Source organism: Pelodiscus sinensis, chromosome 1 (genome assembly GCF_049634645.1).
Source record: "Pelodiscus sinensis isolate JC-2024 chromosome 1, ASM4963464v1, whole genome shotgun sequence".
Lineage (NCBI taxonomy): Eukaryota > Metazoa > Chordata > Testudines > Trionychidae > Pelodiscus > Pelodiscus sinensis.
The window spans coordinates 38171407-38191655 of NC_134711.1; the positions used below are offsets into that span (position 1 = coordinate 38171407).

The 20249-nt window shown below is 45.6% G+C and overlaps 1 protein-coding gene across 1 annotated transcript in view; it reads left to right on the plus strand.

Moving 5' to 3' along the window:
* Window positions 1-1531: 1531 nt before the first annotated feature.
* GRM8 (glutamate metabotropic receptor 8) overlaps window positions 1532-20249 on the plus strand; it is a 570836-nt gene continuing 552118 nt past the window's right edge. Inside the window, exon 1 of the mRNA XM_075928371.1 lies at window positions 1532-1790. The gene's annotated coding sequence lies outside the window, so the exon portion shown is untranslated. The remainder of the gene's footprint in view (window positions 1791-20249) is intronic.

A 20249-nucleotide genomic window follows, 5' to 3' on the forward strand; every position in this document is an offset into this window, starting at 1 on the left:
GTTACTTTGACTTCGTCCCACATACTCAATTCATATCACTGGAACACTCTGGATCTGCTTTTTTGATTGAGATTGAATGTTATCCTTATGTCAAGGATCAAAAATGAACTCCTGTGATGAAGTGGAAGCTCATTTCCTGTCAAGGGGAAGGACCTGTTTTGATTGTTTGCCCTCAGATTAATAGAACAAGAAAAGATGGAGATTGATTTGAGGTAGTATCTTATTTCACTGAAAGATCCTTCCTGTGGTCTGGTGGAACAATATACTTTTTGTCTTCTACCATTAATGAGGTAACCTCTAGGTGTTCTCTTTGATTACTTTATTTTCATCGGTCACCCTTGTTTGTGACCATTCAGTAATAAAGGTGACTGATCACTGAGGGCACGTATACACAGCAGGGCTAAAGCCAAGATGAGATAAGCAACTTGAGCTACATCAATTGCATAGCTTAAGTTGAAATAGCTTATTTTGGCTTTTGGAGCACTCTTCCTCCAGCTTTCCTTTACTCCTCATACAATCAGGGTATGTCTACATTGCATTCCACTGTCAAAACAATGTTGAGCTGGAGGACTTCTTACTCCGACTCCTGTAACCCTCAGGGTATGTCTACATTGCATTCCTCTTCCAAGAGAGGAATGCAAATGCAGACAAGCAAAATTGCAGATGAAGTGCGGATTTGAATTTCCTGCGCTTCATTTGCATAATCACGTCCGGCCGCTATTTCGAAATACCCTATTTCGCAATAAAAACGCTGCGTAGACACGGTTATTTTGAAAGAAACCCCTTCTTTCAAAATAACCCTTGCTCCTCAAAAAATGAGGTTTAATGGTTATTTTGAAAGAAGGGCTTTCTTTCAAAATAATCGCATCTACACAACGTTTTTTATTTTGAAATAGGGTATTTCGAAATAGTGGCCGGACACAATTATGCAAATGAAGTGCCGGAAAGTTAAATCCGTGCTTCATTTGCAATTTCGCTCATCTGCATTTGCGTTCCTTTCTTGGAAGAGGCATGCAATGTAGACATACCCTGAGGGTTACAGGAGTCGGAGTAAAGTCCTCCAGCTCAACATTGTTTTGACAGTGTCAAAATAATTGCTTGTAGTGTGGACACAGACTTTGTTATTTCTAAATAATGGCAGTTGTTCCAAAATAACATTGCCGGGTAGACATAGCCTGAGAGAGAAGATGGCTAAGGTACTGATGTTGGAAGTCTCATGGTAAGGCTTATCAGTTTCAGCATAAAAGAATTTTTAAAAACTCTTGTGTGACTGTCCTGGCAAATACATTTATTTTCTTCCCCACAATACCCACAAAATCTCACACTGTAAATTTGTCTCGGATGGTCAGTGTAACAGGGCAGCTGCCCTGTATTGGCCCTTTAAGGGCCAAACCCCAGCCTGGAGCAGGCCCGGGGAGTTCAGCCCAGCTGGGCGGCGTTGGCCAATTAAGGCCCAGCTGGGAGCTATAAAAGGGAAGGGCTGCTTCAGCAAAGGGAGTGTGAGCCTGGCTGCCGAGGGAGCAGGAGGGCAGGGCTAGAGAGTCAGGCTGGGCCAGGGCGCTCGGACAGCCAACCGGCCAGCCTGCTAGGCCTGCGGCAAGGCCTGCTGGAGAGACACCGACCCCCGGAAGGGGGGCTCAGAGCGAGTGACTTGAGCACTGCTGGAGGGCAGTGTGGCGAAGAGAACGACGTGATCGGAGGGTTCCAGAGGGGAAACGCCATGTGAGCGGAGTCCTGTGTGGGCGGAATGGACTGATTCCGGGGACAGACGACGGACCCCCGCTAAGGTGGTGAGTGACCCCCCTCACAGTCAGTAATCTGATGAATCCAGAGTCTCAGCTCAGTAACTAATTTGATTGTTAGTCATTTTGCAGAAAAGATTATGGATAGGCTGACTGCATGTGCGGTGGAAGAAGAAAATCTTGAAGGAACAATAGTTTTGTTTTGCCTGCAAGACTTTCTACTGATGATGCTCCTTGAGGCCCTAGAGAAGTTGAAAGAACTTTGTCCTGCAGTGTGTGTTTTGGAGCAATGCTCTTCCTGGCTGGTGAATTACTGGGACCCTTGCTTGAGAGAACCAATGACACATATTGCTTTTGATAGAAGCATTAAAATGTAACTGTCACCTTTTTAAAAGGTTGAGACTTTTCCTTTCTGATGTGGTCCTTGTCAGTGTTCATGTTTTTGTTACCTAAGGACAGGACTATTGCAGTAGGCTTTATTTGGATTACACCATTCAGAAACTGAAGCTGGTGCAGAAAGTAACAGCTGGTTTACTGAGCAGGGAATTTTGCTAGGAGCATGTGATACCAGTGCTCTGAGATCTGCACTAGCTGCTTGTTATTTTTTGGTGAGGTTTAAGATGTTAAGCCCTATGCAGCCTTAATGCCTGTGACTGGCCTACAGGATGGGCCGCCTTTTGCATGATGTAGTACCACAACTACATTCGGCAAGAGTGTCTGAATAGGATTCTCTTGGTTACAAAAGAGAGGATGTGACTGACAGCATGTTTTAAGAACGCTAAGCTAAGTCTACATTGCACACTCCGTAGCTACATGACACGGTGAAAGGCTCTGACACAAGGACTCTACTGAAATCAGTTCAGATGGGGGAGATGCTGCTTGGGCATATACAGAGTCCTCACTGGGTTCAGGCATGTCTGTACTTGCTCATGCAGTGTTTTATGTACAGTGCTACTTATGCGTGTGCTGGAGGAAGGGGGTGTACACTCAGCATATTTACTCTTCACACCACTAGAAGTACACAGTATAGGTGTGCACTGAAACCTGCTTCTCCAGTCTAAAAGAACCCATATCTGGTGACCATTCAGGCACCCTGCAAAAGATGTTTGATTTTTTTTTTTTGGGGATGGAGCTCAGGGTATGATTTTCATAATGGGGAAGGATTTCTAAACACCATTACTGTTCTAAAACCCCAAGCCAAACAAATTGTTTGCCATCGTGGATCCTTAAGTGAGAATATTTGCATAATTGCTGTGGAGAGCAGGTAAAATATATGCTTGGAAATTGTAACAAATTACAGTAAATGGGGAAAATTACTAACTCTTCCAGTCTTCACAAGCAGTGCATTCTTTCACACGTTAAAGATTTAATGGATTGTTTTGTTTTGTTTTGTTGTGATAATGCCTAGCAGTGCCAATCAAGGATTAGGGCTCCATTGTGCTAGGCACCGTTGTTGCATGTTGTCAGATTGCAAACACCTCATAAATTGCACTTAATTTTACTCTGTCAGTGCTCCAAGATACTCAGTTTAATTAGTATTACTGTTTCAGAGTCCTAATTTTATAAGAGTTGCTTTGTCTATGCTGCCTTGCTACTTGAGATTGTATTGGAGTCAAATGGATATACATTTGACAATTTTTGTTAAAACTTTAGCTTTTGAAAAAAGTATTTTCTTGGTTGTCAGTTGCTTGCCAGGTGCAATTATATTGAAAAAAGTGTAATTTCTCATACTTGATTCCCTTGTCCTCTGTTGTGCTTCTAATTTCAGAGAAAGTTGCCTGGTTGCAACAACATGGCGTCACCTTTAAAAAATTAAAGGAGATGGAAAATACGGAGTTATTTCTTTGTGTACACTATTCTGAGTGTACACATGAAAGCTATGGATTTAAACATTGCAGAAACTGGCCAGTGAACAAAAGTACCGTTAGCATCATTGACATTAAAATGGCTTAACTCAGAGAAACAAGTTTGTTTTTATATCCTGGAGCCAGTTTTATAATCTGTTTGTTGGTAACTGAAATATGATGTTGAAGGCTAGGCCGGCTCAGAAAAGGGCAACAAAAATGATTAGGGGTATAGAATGGCTTCTGTATGAGGAGAGATTACTAAAACTGGGAACTTCTCAGCTTGAAAAAGAGAGAACTAAGGAGGCATATGATGAAGGTTCGTAAAATCATTCCTGGTATAGAGAAAGTAGATAAGGAAGTGCTATTTACTTCTCATAACACAGGAATTATGGGCAACACATGGAATTAATAGTTAGCAGGTTGGAACAAATAAAAGAGTATTTCTTCATATAACACACAGTCAACCTGTGGGGATCTTTGCCAGAGGATTTTGTGAAGGCCAAAACTATAATAAAAGAACTAGATAAATTCATGGAGGATAAGTCCATCAATGACTATTAGTCAGGATGGGCAGGGATGGTGTCTCTAGGCTCTGTTTGTCAGAAGTTGGGAATGAGTGACGAGAATGGATCACTTGAGAATTACCTGTTCGTTCTCTTGGGAACACCTGGCGTCGGCCACTGTTGGAAGACAGGATATTGGGCTAGATCAGTGGTCTCCAGCCTTTTTAAGCACAAGATCACTTTTTGAATTTAAGTGCAATGTAAGATCTACCTCAGACCCAAATACCCTTGCTGGGCCTCCTTTGTACCCCTTCTCCAAGGAGCTGCCCCTGCTCATTCGATCCTCCCTTTCTTCCTCCTTTTCACCAGGCAGGGGCAGAGGGTTGGGGAACAGGCTCTGGTCTTGGGCTAAGGGTTTTGGACTGTGGGGAGGCTCAGAGCTGAGCCTAGGAAAGGGGGTTGGCATGTAGGAGGGGGTTCAGGGTACAGACTCTGTAAGGGAGTTTGTGTCCAGGGGGCTCAGGGCTAGCGCAAGGCCTTGGGGTGCAGGAAGGGGTTCATGACTGGGGCAGGGGTTCAGAGCTGACTCCTGCTGGACACTGCTTACCTTGGGTGGCTCCTGGGTGGTGGTGCAATGAGCTAAGACAGGCCCATTCTTAGCCCATTGCACCACTCCCTAAAGCAGCCAGCAAACTCCCTCCATCCCAAGCCCTGTTGCGCCCTCCTCCCTCTGTTCTGTGGAGACAGAATACAGAGTGGGAGAGGGGGCACCCTGACTTCAGCACCCCCTGCTCTTCCTCCCTTGCTCTGCACAGCAAGCAGGAGGCTCCCGGGGGGAGGAGGGAAGATCCAAGGCAAAGGGGAGGAGGTGCGCGGCAGTGGGGAGAGGGGCAGCTGAAGTACTGCACATGTTAATAGCCGCTTGGCCAAATCAGTCAGGATCACCTATCAGAGGCTCCAAGATCTACCAGTAGATCCCAATCGACTGGTAGGTGACCACTGGGCTAGATGGACCTTTGGTATGACCCCCAGTATGGTATAGGGATGTGAATGGTCACCTTGGCAGGTGATGCTTACCAGTTATGATTAACTGGAGGCAGGGGGCTGCTCCAATCCAGCTGGGCCTATGGCAGGCCTGGCTGGAGCAGCCTGCCATGGGCAGGGGATGCTCCAGCATGGCTAGAGCAGCCCTTGCCCGCAGCAGGCCCTGCCTGTGGTGGGGGAGGCGAGCCCTCAGCCCAGCCCCATTTAAGAGGTTAACCAGTTAAACATAATGTTTTATTGGTTAACTGATGAAATGGGATTTTACATCCCTAGCATGGCGAGTCGTATGTTCTAAGTGCAGGCACTATTCAGCACTACTGGGGCTCTTGTACATTTCAAAAGTAGAGAGCACGGGGTCAGTGAAGGACTGCTTGAGTTCCCAGGTCGCCCCAGGCTCCCCGCAGCGCTTCTGCTTTTGAAATGTACCAAGACCCCTGCTCTTGCTACATTTCAAAGGCGGAAGTGCTGCTAGTTCCCCACTGCAGCCCTGGCCCTTCTCCCCATGGAGATGGTGCTGGGGAGAATTGGCTTTTAAGCTGGTTACTCCAGCCCTGGATCCTGCTCCCCCGCTTGCTGCCTTTCTCTGATAGAGGCAGCCAGAGGAAGGGGGAGGAGCAACTACTTGAACATTTGCTTATCGGATAGTCAACGAGTCACTTACATCCCTAATGCTGACTGTCCTTCACTGTAGTGTAGCTATATTAAACCACACTTACCTCTTTCTCACTTCAGTAGAAAATGTTTAAAAAAGTTCTATATATGAATTTTTAAAACTTCTTAGTTGGCAAAGTTTTTATGGTTTTCTATTTTAAATGTTATGAATTGAAATTTGAGACATTAGTACCTAATAGCAAAATGATACAAAAAAGCTCTAAAATGTACAGCAACACAAGATTCTTTATGATTAAACACTCATGTTTTAGCTGATGAATAAGATTTGCTCTTTTAAAAATTACAAAATTTTCTCAGGTATAATTACTGTTAAAAGTATTACTGAGCAAACGTACTATGCTTTTGTTCAAAGTTCCCAAGAGTTGAAGTCTCTATGGGTATGTCTACACTACAGCATTAATTCTAACTAACTTATTTCGAATTAGTTAATTCAAAATAAGCTAATTCGAAATAACGCATCTATACCCGAAAACTAATTCAAATTAGCGTTTTGCTAATTCGAAATAGCGCATCCACACTGATTGGACGCTGGGTTATATTTAAGGGCAGCTGAAACCAGTTCCGGGAGGGCATCAGATCAGTAGTTGCTTTGTGTGGCTGTTGTCTGAGGCTCGTGCTTAAAGGTACCCCCCTGGATAGCTGGTTCTCAGCTTTTCTACTTGCTTGCCTACCTCGCTGAAGGACAGCAAAGCATTTTCCTCTCCGCCGTCTGTGTCGGTGGTTCCCATTGGGGACGCTGCCGCAGTTCCACCATGGAGCCAGAGCTTGCCCTGGGCATGCTGCTCCAGTTTTTGGATTTGCTGCTGCAAGCCTGCCAGCAATGGCAGGAGGCTGCCTGGTACCATCTGGTACACATCAGCCCCCTGTCTCTCCCCCTGGCCTCTCTGGGGGTCGTGGAGGAGCTGCAGCAATGCCCGGATGCCAGCGTGCCCCGCCGCATCTGGCGTCTGGACACCAGCAGTGACTGGTGGGTCCGCATAGTCCTGGAGTGCTGGGGATACCAAAAGTGAACCCAGAACTTCAGGATGAGGAAGGACACCTTCCTGGAGCTCTGCGAGTGGCTTGCCCCCGCTCTGCGGCGACAAAACACTCGCATGAGGCCCGCCATCCCCCTCCAGAAGTGTGTGGCCATCGCCCTGTGGCAGCTCTCCATGCCGGACAGCTACCGATCCGTCGGGAACCAGTTCGGCATGGTGAAATCCACCGTCGGAGCAGTGCTCATGCAGGTACGACACTCACCAGCCACTGGGCCGGGGGGGAGGGTGGCTGCAAGGAGGGAATGGGCCGCCCCAGGGAAAATGGGGGGAGGAGGCGAACGTGCCCCGCACGGGAAGGTTCGGTCTGACCCGGCCATACTACATGCCACCCGCAGTGGGCAGAATCGCAGCGGGGGTTGCTTCTGGGAGTGGGGTGCGGGGCAGTGCCAGGGAACGAACACTCCCTGCCAGCGGGGTGCCCCAGTGATTCGTGGTTTGCTGGGTCTCTCTGCAGGTGGTCAAGGCCATCAACCGGTTGCTGCTACTCAGGGTGGTCCGCCTCCCCAACTTGGACACAGTTATCCAGGGGTTTGGCGCCCTCCGCTTCCCCAACTTAGGGGGGGCTATGGATGGGACGCACATCCCCATCCGTGCCCTGGAACACCAGGCCTCCCAGTACATCAACCGCAAGGGGTACTTCTCCGTCATCCTGCAAGGCACATGACACCAGGGTGTTCCGCAACTCCTCCATGTGCCAGAGGCTGCACGCCGGGACCTTCTTCCCTGACCACCACATCAAGGTCAGGGACGTGGACATGCCTGTCTACCTGGTGGGGGACGCGGCCTACCCCCTACAGCCTTGGCTGATGATACTGTACACGGGGCACCTCAACCTCTCCCGGCAGACCTTCAATGCCAGGCTCACCAGGGCCCGCATTGTGGTCGAGGGGGCCTTCGGACTCCTGAAAGCCCGATTTAGATGCCTCCTCACCCGCCTCGACTTCGCCGAGCACAATATTCCTCCCATAGTGGCAGCATGTTGTGTGCTGCACAAGGCCGTGTCCAGACTCAGGGGGTTTTTTTCGGGAAAAGTAGCCTTTTCCCGAAAAAACTTCCCCTGCGTCCAGACTCAAGCCACGTTCTTTCGAAATTATTTCGAAAGAACGCGGCTTTTCTTTCGATGGCGGTAAACCTCGTTTCACGAGGAAGAACGCCTTCTTTCGAAAGTTCCTCTTTCGAAAGAAGGTGTTCTTCAATGTAAAGAGGCCGTCTTCGAAAGAGAGCATCCAGACTCGCTGGGTGCTCTCTTTCGAAAAAGCGGATTTCCTCTATCGAAAGATCCGCCTGCAGTCTAGACGCGATCTTTCGAAAGAGGCTCTTTCGAAAGAAGCCTGCAGTCTAGACATAGCCCAATTTATGTGAACAGAAGTGGGAGGCTTTCCTGCCAGCCTGGATGGCTGAGGCTGACCTCATGGCTGGCCAGTACATGCAGCTCCCTCTCCCCCCACCCCCACCATACACATACGGGGAGCATGATGGCACTCACATGTGGAGCCCTCCCCGGCCTTAGACGACACAGCCGATGTGCTCTGTGGGGTGCCTGGGGGGTCCTGGGTCCTGGGCAGGCTCCTTGCAGGCTCCTGGCTCTCGGCAGCCTCCTCCTCTGTGTCAGGGACGGGTCCCTCTGCCCCAGGATCGATCACCACCCAGGGGGCATGGACTGTGTGAGCCCCCAGGATGCGGTCCAGGGCCTCGTAATGGGTGCATGCCTCTGGGTCGGCCCCTGGCTGGGAGACCCTGGAGTAGGCCTGCTGCAGGTCCTTGATTTTGCAGCAGACTTGCTCCTGGGTCCTCATGTGGCCTCTGGTGGCCAGGCTGGCAGCCATGCGGCTGTAGTCAGCCGCGTTCCTGTGCCTAGTGCAGAGATCGTGGACATTGGAGGCCTCCCCCAAACCTCAATGAGGTCCATGATCTCCGCACTAGACCAGGCAGGCACCCGCCTTTTGCGGCCCTGGGCAGGCTCCTGGGAGCCGCCAGCCTGGTCCTGGGAAGAGGCCGAGGGCTGGGTGGCAGCAGTGGCTGGCTCATGGTGTGCCAGGTGCAGGGTGTGCTGGCTGGGTGCTGGCAGGCTTGCAATTGGCACAAGCACTATAGCCAGACTGTGGCCCTTTAAGGGCTCTGGGGCTGGGAGGGGAGCAGAAGAGTTTCCCTGGTTGTGCCCAGAGTGGCCACCAGGGCAAGCTGGGAAGGGCTAGCCTCCCACTAGTTTGAATTAAGTGGCAACACAGCCCTTAATTCAAACTACTTAATTCGAACTAGGCATTAGTCCTCGTAGAATGAGGTTTACCTAGTTCAAATTAAGCGCTCCGCTAGTTCGAATTAAATTCGAAATAGCAGTTTGCATGTGTAGCCCCTATGAAAGTTAATTCAAACTAATGGCTGTTAGTTCGAATTAACTTTGTAGTGTAGACATACCCTATCAGTGTCACTGTGACAGATTTGGACTTACTCTCTAATTTGTTCAGATGGCTCATTATACTATATATATTTTTGTTGGTCTCTAAAGCTACAACTAGACTGCAGGCTTCTTTCGGAAGAAGCCTTTCTGGAAGAGAACATAACTGCCTACATGGGTCAGACCAAAGGTCCATCTTTCTAGCCCACTATCCTGTCTGCCAACAGTGGCCAATACTAGATGTCCCAGAGGGAGAGATCACAAGAGGTAATCCTCACGTGTTCCCTCTCCTGTCACCTACCCCCAGAGAAACAGAGGCTACAGATACCATTCTTACTCACCCTGGCTAATAGCCACTGATGGACCTAACCTCCCTGAAACTATCTAGCTCTTTTTGGAACCTTGTTAAAGTTCTAGCCTTTACTGCATCCTCTGACAAGGAGTTCCACAGGTTGACTATGCGCTGAGTGAAGAAAAACTTCCTTTTGCTTGTTTTAATCCTGCTGCCTATTAATTTCATTTGGTGACTCCTAGGTCTTATATTGTGGGAATAAGTAAATAACTTTTCTTTATTTACTTTTTCCATACCAGTCATGATTTTATGGACCTCTATCATAAGCTGAAGAAGATGAGTCCCAGGACAGACCTTTGGGGGACCCCACTAGTTACCGCTCTCCACTCGGAAAACTTACTATTTATTCCTATCCTTTGTTTCCTGTCTTTTAACCAGCTATCAATCCACAAAAGGACCTTCTCTCTTATCCCATAACAATTTACTTTACTTTAGAGCCTTTGGTGAGGGACCTTGTCAAAGGCTTTCTGGAAATCGAAGTATACTGGATCCCCCTTGTCCACATGTTGTTGACTCCCTCAAAGAACGATAGCAGATTAGTAAAGCATGATTTCCCTTTACAGAAACCAAGTTGACTTTCCCCCAACAAATTATATTAATCCATGTGTCTGACAATTTTATTCTTTACTGTAGTTTCAACTAATTTGCCTGGTACTGACGTTAGACTTACTGGTCTGTAATTGCCAGTATCACCTCTAGGGCCCTTTTTAAATATTGGCGTCACATTAGCTATCTTCCAGTCATTGGGTACGGAAGCCAATTTAAAGGATAGGTTACAAACCGCAGTTAATAGTTCTGCACTTTCCCATTTGAGTTCTTTCAGAATTCTTGGGTGACTGCCATCTGGTCCTGGGGACTTATTACTGTTAAGTTTATCAATTTGTTCCAAAACCTCCTCTAGTGACATCTCAATGTGGGACAATTCCTCAGATTTGTCACCTAAAAAGAATGGCTAAGGTGTGGGAATCTCCCCAATATCACCAGCCGTGAAGACTGAAGCAAAGAATTCATTTAGCTTCTCCACTATGACTTTACATCTTTGAATGCACCTTTAGCATCCAAGGGCCCCACTGGTTGTTTAGTTGGCTTCCTGCTTCTGATGTACTTAAAAAACATGCGGGGTATGTCTACACTAGTGTCAGTTCAAAACTAGCCAATTAGCCCATCATAAGACGGGATTTTCAGGTCTTCTCTCCTGAGCGCGCGTGTGCGCTCTCTCTCTCTCTCTCTCTTTCTCCCCTACTGCCTATCCCCCCCTCTCTCGGCTCTCTTCCGCCTCCTACTTCAAAGTAGGAATAAGATCCTCCGGAAAAGGGCGCTTTTTCCGGAGGATCGGGGCCAGTGTAGACGCTCTTTTCCGGCTTTTCTAAAAGCCGGAAAAAAGCGGCAGACATTTTTATTTAAATGCCGCGGGGGATATTTAAATCCCCCGCGGATTTCCCTATTATGATCTCTGAAATTACCATGCCCCTTTCGGAAAAGGGGCCAGTGTAGACGAGCCCACTGTGTGGGGCTGCTGCCTGAGGCTATCTGAGATCTGTGCTTAAAGGAACCACTCCTCCGGACAGCCAGTTCTCAGGTTTCCCTGCTTGCTTGTCTACCTCGATGAGGGACAACAATGCATTTTGTCTCTGCGTGCTCTGGTTGCCCTCACTTGGGACACCACAGCACTTTGCAACATGGAGCCAGAGCTGCCCCTGGGCACTCCGGTGCTTCTCTTGGATGCGTTGCTGCGAGCCTGGCTGCACTTTCTGCAGGCTGCCATCCGGGAGGTCCATCAGTGGGCTGTCAGTATCCAGAAGACCCTGAAAGAGAGCTTCCACCCTGAGGAGCACTAAGAGCCTCGCTGGTCTGTCCCACTGGGGGCTTGTGCCTCATTCCTCCTTCACGTCCTTCCACTTACCCCTCCCTAACCCCCCTTCCTGATGTCAGATAAAATACACGTATTTTCATGAACACAAACTTTCTTTATTTAACAAAACTGGGGCGAGGGGAATGAAACTCTGGGGAGACTGGGGAAAGGAGGCAGGAGAGGGGAGAAGAGAGGGTGGGAGAGGGGAGGGGGAAACGTGGGAGGAGGGCACTGGAAGGGAAGGAAGGGAGAGGGGAGGCTCAGGGCTCAGGGTTGGAGGTCTCGCCAGACCAACTTGATTTTCATGCAAACCTGCTCCTGGGCTCACATGTGGCCTTTGGTGGCCAGGCTGGCAGCTGTCCTGCCATAGATGCCCAGGTTCCTCCATCTAATGCATAGATCATGGATGTTGGGGACATCCCCTCCAAACCTGAATAAGGTCCATGATCTCCACCCTGGACCTGGCAGGCTCCTGGGAGCTGGCAGACTGCTCGTGGGGAGTGGTGTAGGGCTGGCTGCCAGTGGCTTGCTGGTTCATGTTTTGGAGCCACAGGGTAGGGACAGTGACTGCTGGCTCTGGGCTGACAGGCTTGCAGCTGGCACAGGCACTGTGGCCAGAGTCTACCCCTTCAAGGGCTCCGGGGAGGGAGAGAGGGAGAGGAATGTTCTTGGTTGAGGCTGGAGTGGCCACCAGGGCACCCTGGGAAGGCTGGATGCCTCTTATTTCAAAATAAGTGTCTACACAGCACTTATTTCAAAATAGCTATTTCAAATTTTGCGTTATTTCTCATAGAATGAGGTTTACCAAATTCAAAATATGTGCTCTGCTATTTTGTATTTATTTAGAAATAGCAATTTGGCTGTGTAGATGCTAGGAAAGTTATTTCAAAATAAGGGCTGTTATTTCGAAATAACTGTTGTGTAGACATACTTCTGCTGATACTTTTTGAGTTTCTGGTTAGCTGTTCTTCAAACTCCTTTTTGACTTTTCTTATTATATTTTTACACTTAATTTGACAAAGTTTATGGTCCTTTCTATTTTCCTCGCTTTTTAAAAGATGTCTTTTTATCTGTGTCTGCTTCTTTTACCTGGTTGTTAAACCATGGTGTCACTTTTTTGGTTCTCTTACTGTGTTTTTTAATTTGGAGTATGCATTTAAGTTGGGCCTCTATTATAGTGTTTTTGAAAAGTTTCCATGCAGCTTGCAGAGATTTTACTTTTGTCACCATACCTTTTAATTTCTGTTGAACTAACTTCCTCATTTTTGTGTAGTTCTCCTTTCTGAAATTAAATGCCACAGTATTGGGCTGCTGCAGTGTTATTCTCACCACAGGGATGTTAAATTTTCTTATTATGATCACTATTTCCAAGCGGTCCAGTTACATTTACCTCTTAAACCAGACCCTGCATTCCACTTAGAACTAAATCAAGAATAGCCTCTCCCCTTGTGGGTTTCAGAACCAGCTGCTCCAAGAAGCAGTCATTTTAAGGTATCAAGAAATTTTATCTCTGCATCCTGTCCTGAGGCGACACATACCCAGTCAATATGGGGATAGTTGAAATCCCCCACTATTGAGTTTTTTTAATATGATAGCATCTCTAATTTCCCTTAGCATTTCATAGTGACTATCACTGTCCTGATTAGGTGGTCGATAATATATCCCTACTGTTATATTCTTATTATTGGAGCAGAGATTTACTATCCATAGAGATTCCATGGAACATTTTGGCTCATTTTAAGATTTTTACTTCATTTGATTCTACATTTTCTTTCACATATAGTGCCACTCCCCCACAAGCACAACCAGTTCTGTCCTTCTGATATATTTTGTATCCTGGTATGATTGTGTCCCTCATTCCACCAAATTTCCATGATGCCTATTTTATCAACATCCTCTTTTAAAATTAGACACTCTAATTCTCTCATTTTACTATTTAGGCTTCTGGAATTTGTGCATAAGCACTTTAATAATGTGTCACTGTTTTTCTGTCTACCATTTTTTGATGTCTTAGACTCTTTTTCATTTGATTTTTGTCTCATCTAATCTGACCCATACTTCCATCCTCTCCTCCCGACTAGAACACAGAGCATCTCTATTAATAGAACCTCTCCTAATAGATGTCTCTGTCCAATCTATGTGCTCCTCTGCACCTGTCAGCTTTCCCCCAGCTCTTTAGTTTAAAAACTGCTCTACAGCCTTTTTAATGTTAAGTGCCAGCAGTCTGGTTCCGTTTTGGTTTAGGTGGAGCACATCCTTCCTGTATAGGCTCTCCCTATCCCAAAAGTTTCCCCAGTTCCTAATAAATCTAAACCCCTCCCCTCTATACCATCATCTCATCCACACGTTGAGACTCTGAAGCTCTGCCTGCCTACCTGGCCCTGCGCGTGAAACTGGAAGCATTTCAGAGTATGCTACCATAGAAGTCCTGGATTTCAACCTCTTTCCTAGCAGCCTAAATTTGGCTTCCAAAATCTCTCTCCTACCCTTCCCTATGTTGTTGGTACCTACATGTACCACGACCACCGGCTCCTCCATAGCACTACACATAAGACTAACTAGAGGTCTCGAGAGATCCGCAACCTTTGCACCAGGCAGGGAAATCACCATACGGTTCTCCCAGACATCACAAACCCAGTTATCTATGTTTCTAATGATTGAATCCCCCATTAATAACACCTGCCTTTTCCTGACAACTGGAGTTCTATCCCCTGGAGATGTATCCTCAGTGCGAGAGGATTCCATAACATTCTCTGGAAGGAGGGTACCAACTATGGGATCATTTCCCTCTGCTCCAGTTGAATGGTCTCCTTCCCTGAGCCTTTCATCCACCTTAATAGCAGAGGGGCTGTCTGACCAGAGGTGGGACAGTTCTACAGTGTCACGGAAAGCCTCATCTACGTGCCACTCAACCTCCCTTAGCTGCTCCGATTCAACCACCCTGGCCTCCAAAGCCCATACGCACTCTGAGGGCCAGGAGCTCCTTGCACATATGCTACCCACCCACAGGGCAGGTAATCCTACATGCTACTTCGAGTGCAATAAACAGGATAGCCCCCACTCTGCTGCTGGGCTTCTGCCTGCAGTCTCTCCTACAGCAACTTAGCTTATTGATAGGGTTTTTATTTAAATTAGGAAGTTTTGTTTTTAGTTTAGTTTTAAAGACTAGCAAGTGTACCTCACTCCTTTGAACTCCCCTTCAAAACTCCCTGTTAGCTGCCCCTGTTCACAAAGCTCCCTGGTTGCTTACTCACAGGCTTTATAATGCCTTGCCTTTCCTGATAGCCCCACCCCCTGACTAAGGCTCAACCAATTAACAGAGGGTTCTAGATTTCAAATCCTTGTTTAGAAGTTCACAGCCTTCAACCTCCAGCCACAGCTCATGATCCTTCAAACAAACAACTCAGCACTTGAATCTCCAACCAAACAGACAGACAAACACAAGCTCAGCACACAGTGTCTTTCAGGCAACTAGCAAGCAACCCCAAACACAAACACACACTACAGACAGCCACTTACCTCAAGGGTCCCATATTCGCTCCTCCTTCACCTGGAGAACTCCCTCTCAAAACTCCCTGTTACCTGCCCCTGTTTGCAAAGGGATCTTCTGAAAAAAGTGATCTTCTGCAAACACTTCTTCCAAAGGAGAATGTACACACTGGCCACGTGCATCGAAAAAGCAATCTGCTTTTTTGGAAAGATAGCGTCCACACTGATTGGATGCTCTCTTGCATATAAGGCCGACCAGAACCACTTCAGGCAGGGCTTTAGGTCACCAGTCACTCCTGAGTGCTGATGCGGGAGCCTAGCAGAGACAAGTGCTTAAGGGGAACCCCCTGGACAGCCATTTCTCTGCTTCTGCTGCATGCTTGCCTGCTTCTTTGAGGGACAGAAAAGCTCTTGCAGTGCGTGCTGTGGTTGCTCAGCTTTTTGGACGCTTTTTCGTAAAAAGGCTTCTTCTTTGTAGAAAGAGGATTACCACTGTCAGAAAACCCCCCTCTGTTCTTTCGATTTTTCTTTCGAAAGAACACGATTGCAGTGTGGATGTAATTTGAGTTTTTTCAGAAATATAGCCGTTTTTCTGAAAACTCTGTAGTGTAGACATAGCTTAAATTGCCACAGGACTACTCATTGTTTTTAAAGTTACAGACTAACATGGCTTCCCCTCTGAGATCCTATAATTTATGAATACTGAATGCTGGCCTGGTCATTGGGGTGTCTTCTGTATGATAACTCACCAAAACTGAAACTGGAAAAACAGGAAGAAAGGAAGAGAGCACTGAGGTGACATATCTTCACTCAAACACTTAAGTTGTTAAGGGATAATGCCACAACTACTAGCTTTGATTTCCCTTCCTGTCAAGTCAAACTACAAATTCGTTTAGACCGGAACAGGAAAAGACTTGGAAAGAATGAAATAACTCCCATGGGCTTAAAAGGGTCCTTAAAGAGAGAGAAGGAATAATTGCTCCCTGAACTCCACTGGTATTTCTGGAGAAGTTAGTACTAGCTAGATCATCATTAAAAGATGGGTGGGGAAGGTAGACAGATGTGTATAGACTTTTTTTTTAAAAAGTCTTACTTTTTATTTCAGGAGTAAAAACAATTATATTTTGTCTGATTACTCTACATGATTCTTTAAAGAAAAACGTCTGGTGTCCATTGAAAGGAATTTTTAATGGCTCGCAGATGGGTGGATAATTACTGGTATCAGTGAAAAACTCAGGTACAGTATGTTTAATGCACAGCAATTTATTTGAGAGAGAATCACACTAGCAGTAAAGTCACATAACTCACTTCTTAATAAGCCTCAGTTCCTCAAGCATGAGCCCTCAGGAACTATGTTGGCCTTATACAGTATCCTGATTAGCAAACAAAACAGGTGTAGCTACCAGTTCTTTTTCCCTCTGAGGTACTTGGTTTGTCAAATGTTCTACAAACATCCCTTTTAGCAGGATTACCCCGAGACCTTCTGTTTCATAGCCTCATGGACTTCTTCAGATGTTAATTGGAAAGCCAACTAATTTATTTTACTAAGTATTTATAACTTTTGTTCTTAAAGGAGTCACAAGTCCCAGAAGTAATCCCTGTGGGTGTTCATTGCTGTTTTTCACTCATACAAGGGGTGGGGGCTGCAGAATGGACACAGACCAAAACTCAGTGCGTATTTTCTCACCAATCATCCACATAAGCCTTTAGCATGATGCTATTCAAGAAAGGTCATGTCCACCCAGGTCAGCCTGTACTAAGCCCACTGACTGCATGGTGAGCTTTACTGTGGTGAGCTGGTTCCCCTGGCCGGTAAGTTCCAAAGCTTGATGTTAAAACATACATGCAGATCGAGCCTTTATTAACCAGGTAAGTGAAGTTTCAGCACTTCCAGTAATTTTTCACATCATTTATCTAATGCAAAGAGGATCCTGTTCCCAGAATCCTCTAACAAATTCAGACTTACCATGTCATACCAAACACATATTTACCACATTAATTCATATCAATCACAACAATTCATAATAATTTGGCACCATCCCAACAATGCTTAATCTCTGAACTTTAGTATAAGAACAATTAATATTCAGGGTATTGTAGTCCAGCACGTGGTACTGGAATAGAAGAATCTTGAAGTGTGAGATAATTAGGGATTGGACAAGAAATTTCACTGTGGCTATGTACACTACAAGTTTTTTTGCACAAACCGGCCATTTTTACACAAAAACCAGTGAAGCATCCACACCTCAAGTGCGTTTTTGCGCAAAAAAAGAAATACAGTAAATTAACAAGACAGAGGACTTTTGCCAATAGAGTTATTCCTCTCCCCACGAGGAATAACTCCATTTTGTGCTACAGCTCTTGTGCAAAAAGGCATTTGTGGACGCTCTGCAGGGGTTTCTTGTGCAAAAAAAGCCTATCAGAAAAAGCACAGGTGTTCTGATGGCCATTCTGTTAATGGCAAGCAGAGCTTTTTTGTGCAAGTGTCCATGCACTGAGGACGCACTCTTGTGCAAAAGCACATCACTTTTGTGATGTGCTTTTGAGGGTGGATGTGCTTTTACTCAAGAAGTTTTTGCCGAAGATCTCTTCCACATAAAGCTTCTTGTGCAAAAACCCTGCAGTGTAGACAAAGACTGTGTGAATAGAGAGAAAACATCAGGCTGTGAAGCTGTTTTGCAGGAAAAGTGGAAAGATTTAGAAATGGCTTGGATGCATTATTGAAAGAGGGCTGAGTCAAAGATGAAGCCAATATCCTGGCCTTGAATGACAATGAGACAAGTGACATCTGAGAATCCCCGAAGGTTGCTAGCCTGTAAATTCCTATAGTAGATTGCTATACGACTAGTTCACATAAACCATCTATTAATACATCACACTTTTATTCATCCAAAAGGTGGCAGCACTCCTCATGTTTATCAGACATATGTAATTCCTACAGGTTTTTTCCACTGTATATGTTTTTAATATAGTTGGTGTTATAAGAATAGCAGCCTAGCAGGGAAGAGAATTTACTGTAGAAAGGTCAGTGGTGCATTAGTCTGACAAACAAGGGGCCATTAATGTGTTTATGGAAAACATTTTCTGGATTTTTGGCATTTGAAATTTATGACATCTCTCCACGAATCAAGATTTTTGTATGGGATGTTTGGCAGGCATTAACAACTTTCATTCTGTCATCAGTGCTGTGAGATGCTTGGGAGTAATGCAGTGTTACATTGTTAGATATTATCTGCTTGGATGCCCATTTGAAATAGACACATCGAACCTTTGTGTTTCAGCTTAAGAGTAATAGGGCTGCATAATTCTTTAGTGAATATCCAGATATGAATTGTGCTCTGTCAATGTCTGTTACCACCTCCAAACTTCATTTAGCTTTTTTCTCTGCATTTTAAAATAACAAAATACTTAGTGACAGCAAAATTACATCTCCCTTTCAAAAGGCAGACATTTTTCTTTTTGGGAAGTTAAAAAACCTCAACTAGAAACTTCTGCTTTGCTATCTTAAAAGCCAGCTTAACCTAGTCTACACATGTGTATCTATTCCCTGCTATACCTAGTGCTTCCTTTCACTCCCTCTCCCTGTGATAATTAAGGGTACGTCTAGACTACAGGCTTTTGTCAACAGAAGTTTTGTTGACAGATACTGTTGACAAAGCTTCTGTCGACAAAGAGGGTATGTCTAAACTACATGGCTCCGTTGATGGAGCCATGTAGATTTGTTTGTTTGGCAAAGGGAAATGAAGCCGCGATTTAAATAATCACGGCTTCATTTAAATTTACATGGCTGCCGCGCTGAGCCGACAAACAGCAGCTCACCAAAGGGTCTTGTGTAAATTACATGGCCATGGGATAAGAGGGAAAGTCCTTTCTTGGATTGAGAACTGGTTAAAATACAGGAATCAAAGGGTAGGAATAAATGGTAAACTTTCAGATTGGAGAGGGATAACTAGTAGTACCCCAAGGGTCAGTCCTGGGACCAATCCTTTTCAACTTATTCATAAATGATCTGGAGAAAAGGGTAAACAGTGAGGTAGTAAAGTCTGCAGATGATACAAAACTGTTTAGGATAGTCAAGACAGAAGCAGACTGTGAGGAACTCCAAGAAGATCTCACCAAACTGAGTGATTGGGCAACAAAATGGCAAATGAAATTTCATGTGGATAAGTGTAAAGTAATGCACATCAGGAAAAATAACCCCAACTATACGTACAGTATGATGGGGGCTAATTTGGCTACGACAAATCAGGAAAGATCTTGGAGTTATCATGGACAGTTCTCTGAAAACTTCCATGCAGTGTGCAGCAGCGGTCAAAAAGGCAAATAGGATGCTAGGAATTATTAGGAAAGGGATAGAAAATAAGACCCAGAATATCTTACTGACCTTGTATAAAACTATGGTACGCCCACATCTTGAACACTGTGTACATATGTGGTCTCCTCACCTCAAAAAAGATATTTTGGCCTTGGAAAGGGTTCAGAAAAGGGCAACTAAAATGATTAGGGGTTTGGAACGGGTCCCATATGAGGAGAGGTTAAAGCGACTGGGACTTTTCAGTTTAGAAAAGAGGAGACTGAGGGGGGATATGATAGAAGTATATAAAATCATGAGTGGTGTGGAGAGGGCCGATAAAGAAAAGTTATTTATTAGTTCCCTAAATAGAAGACCTAGAGGACACCAAATGAAATTAATGGGGAGCAGGTTTAAAACTAATAAAAGAAAGTTCTTCTTCACACAGCGTTGAGTCAACCTGTGGAACTCCTTGCCAGAGGAGGCTATGAAGGCTAGGACTATAATAGAGTTTAAAGAGAAGCTAGATAATTTCGTGGAGATTAGGTCCATAAAAGGTTATTAGCCGGGGGATAGAAATGGTGTCCTTGGCCCCTGTTTGTCAGAGGCTGGAGAGGGATGGCAGGAGACAAATTGCTTGATCATTGTCTTTGGTCCACCCTCTCTGGGGCACCTGGTGCTGGCCACTGTTGGCAGACAGGATACTGGGCTAGATGGACCTTTGGTCTGACCCAGTACGGCTGTTCTTATGTTCTTATGTACTCGTGTGGGTTAAGTGGGGATGTATTTACTATGGTAGTCATTAAGAAACTGACACTTACCAAGAAATACTGGGGACTTCCAATAATTATGTGTTCTAAGGAGGTGGTATCTAGGCTATTGGCAAATGTTTTGCTTTTTTTATGGTGACCACTTTAACTGTGGGGTAGGAAATCCATGTTTGCAGCTAGCTGTGTGATTAACTCTTGTCCTCTAATCAGCAGTTCTCAAATTGTGGGTTAAGACCCCAAAGTGGGTCATGAGCC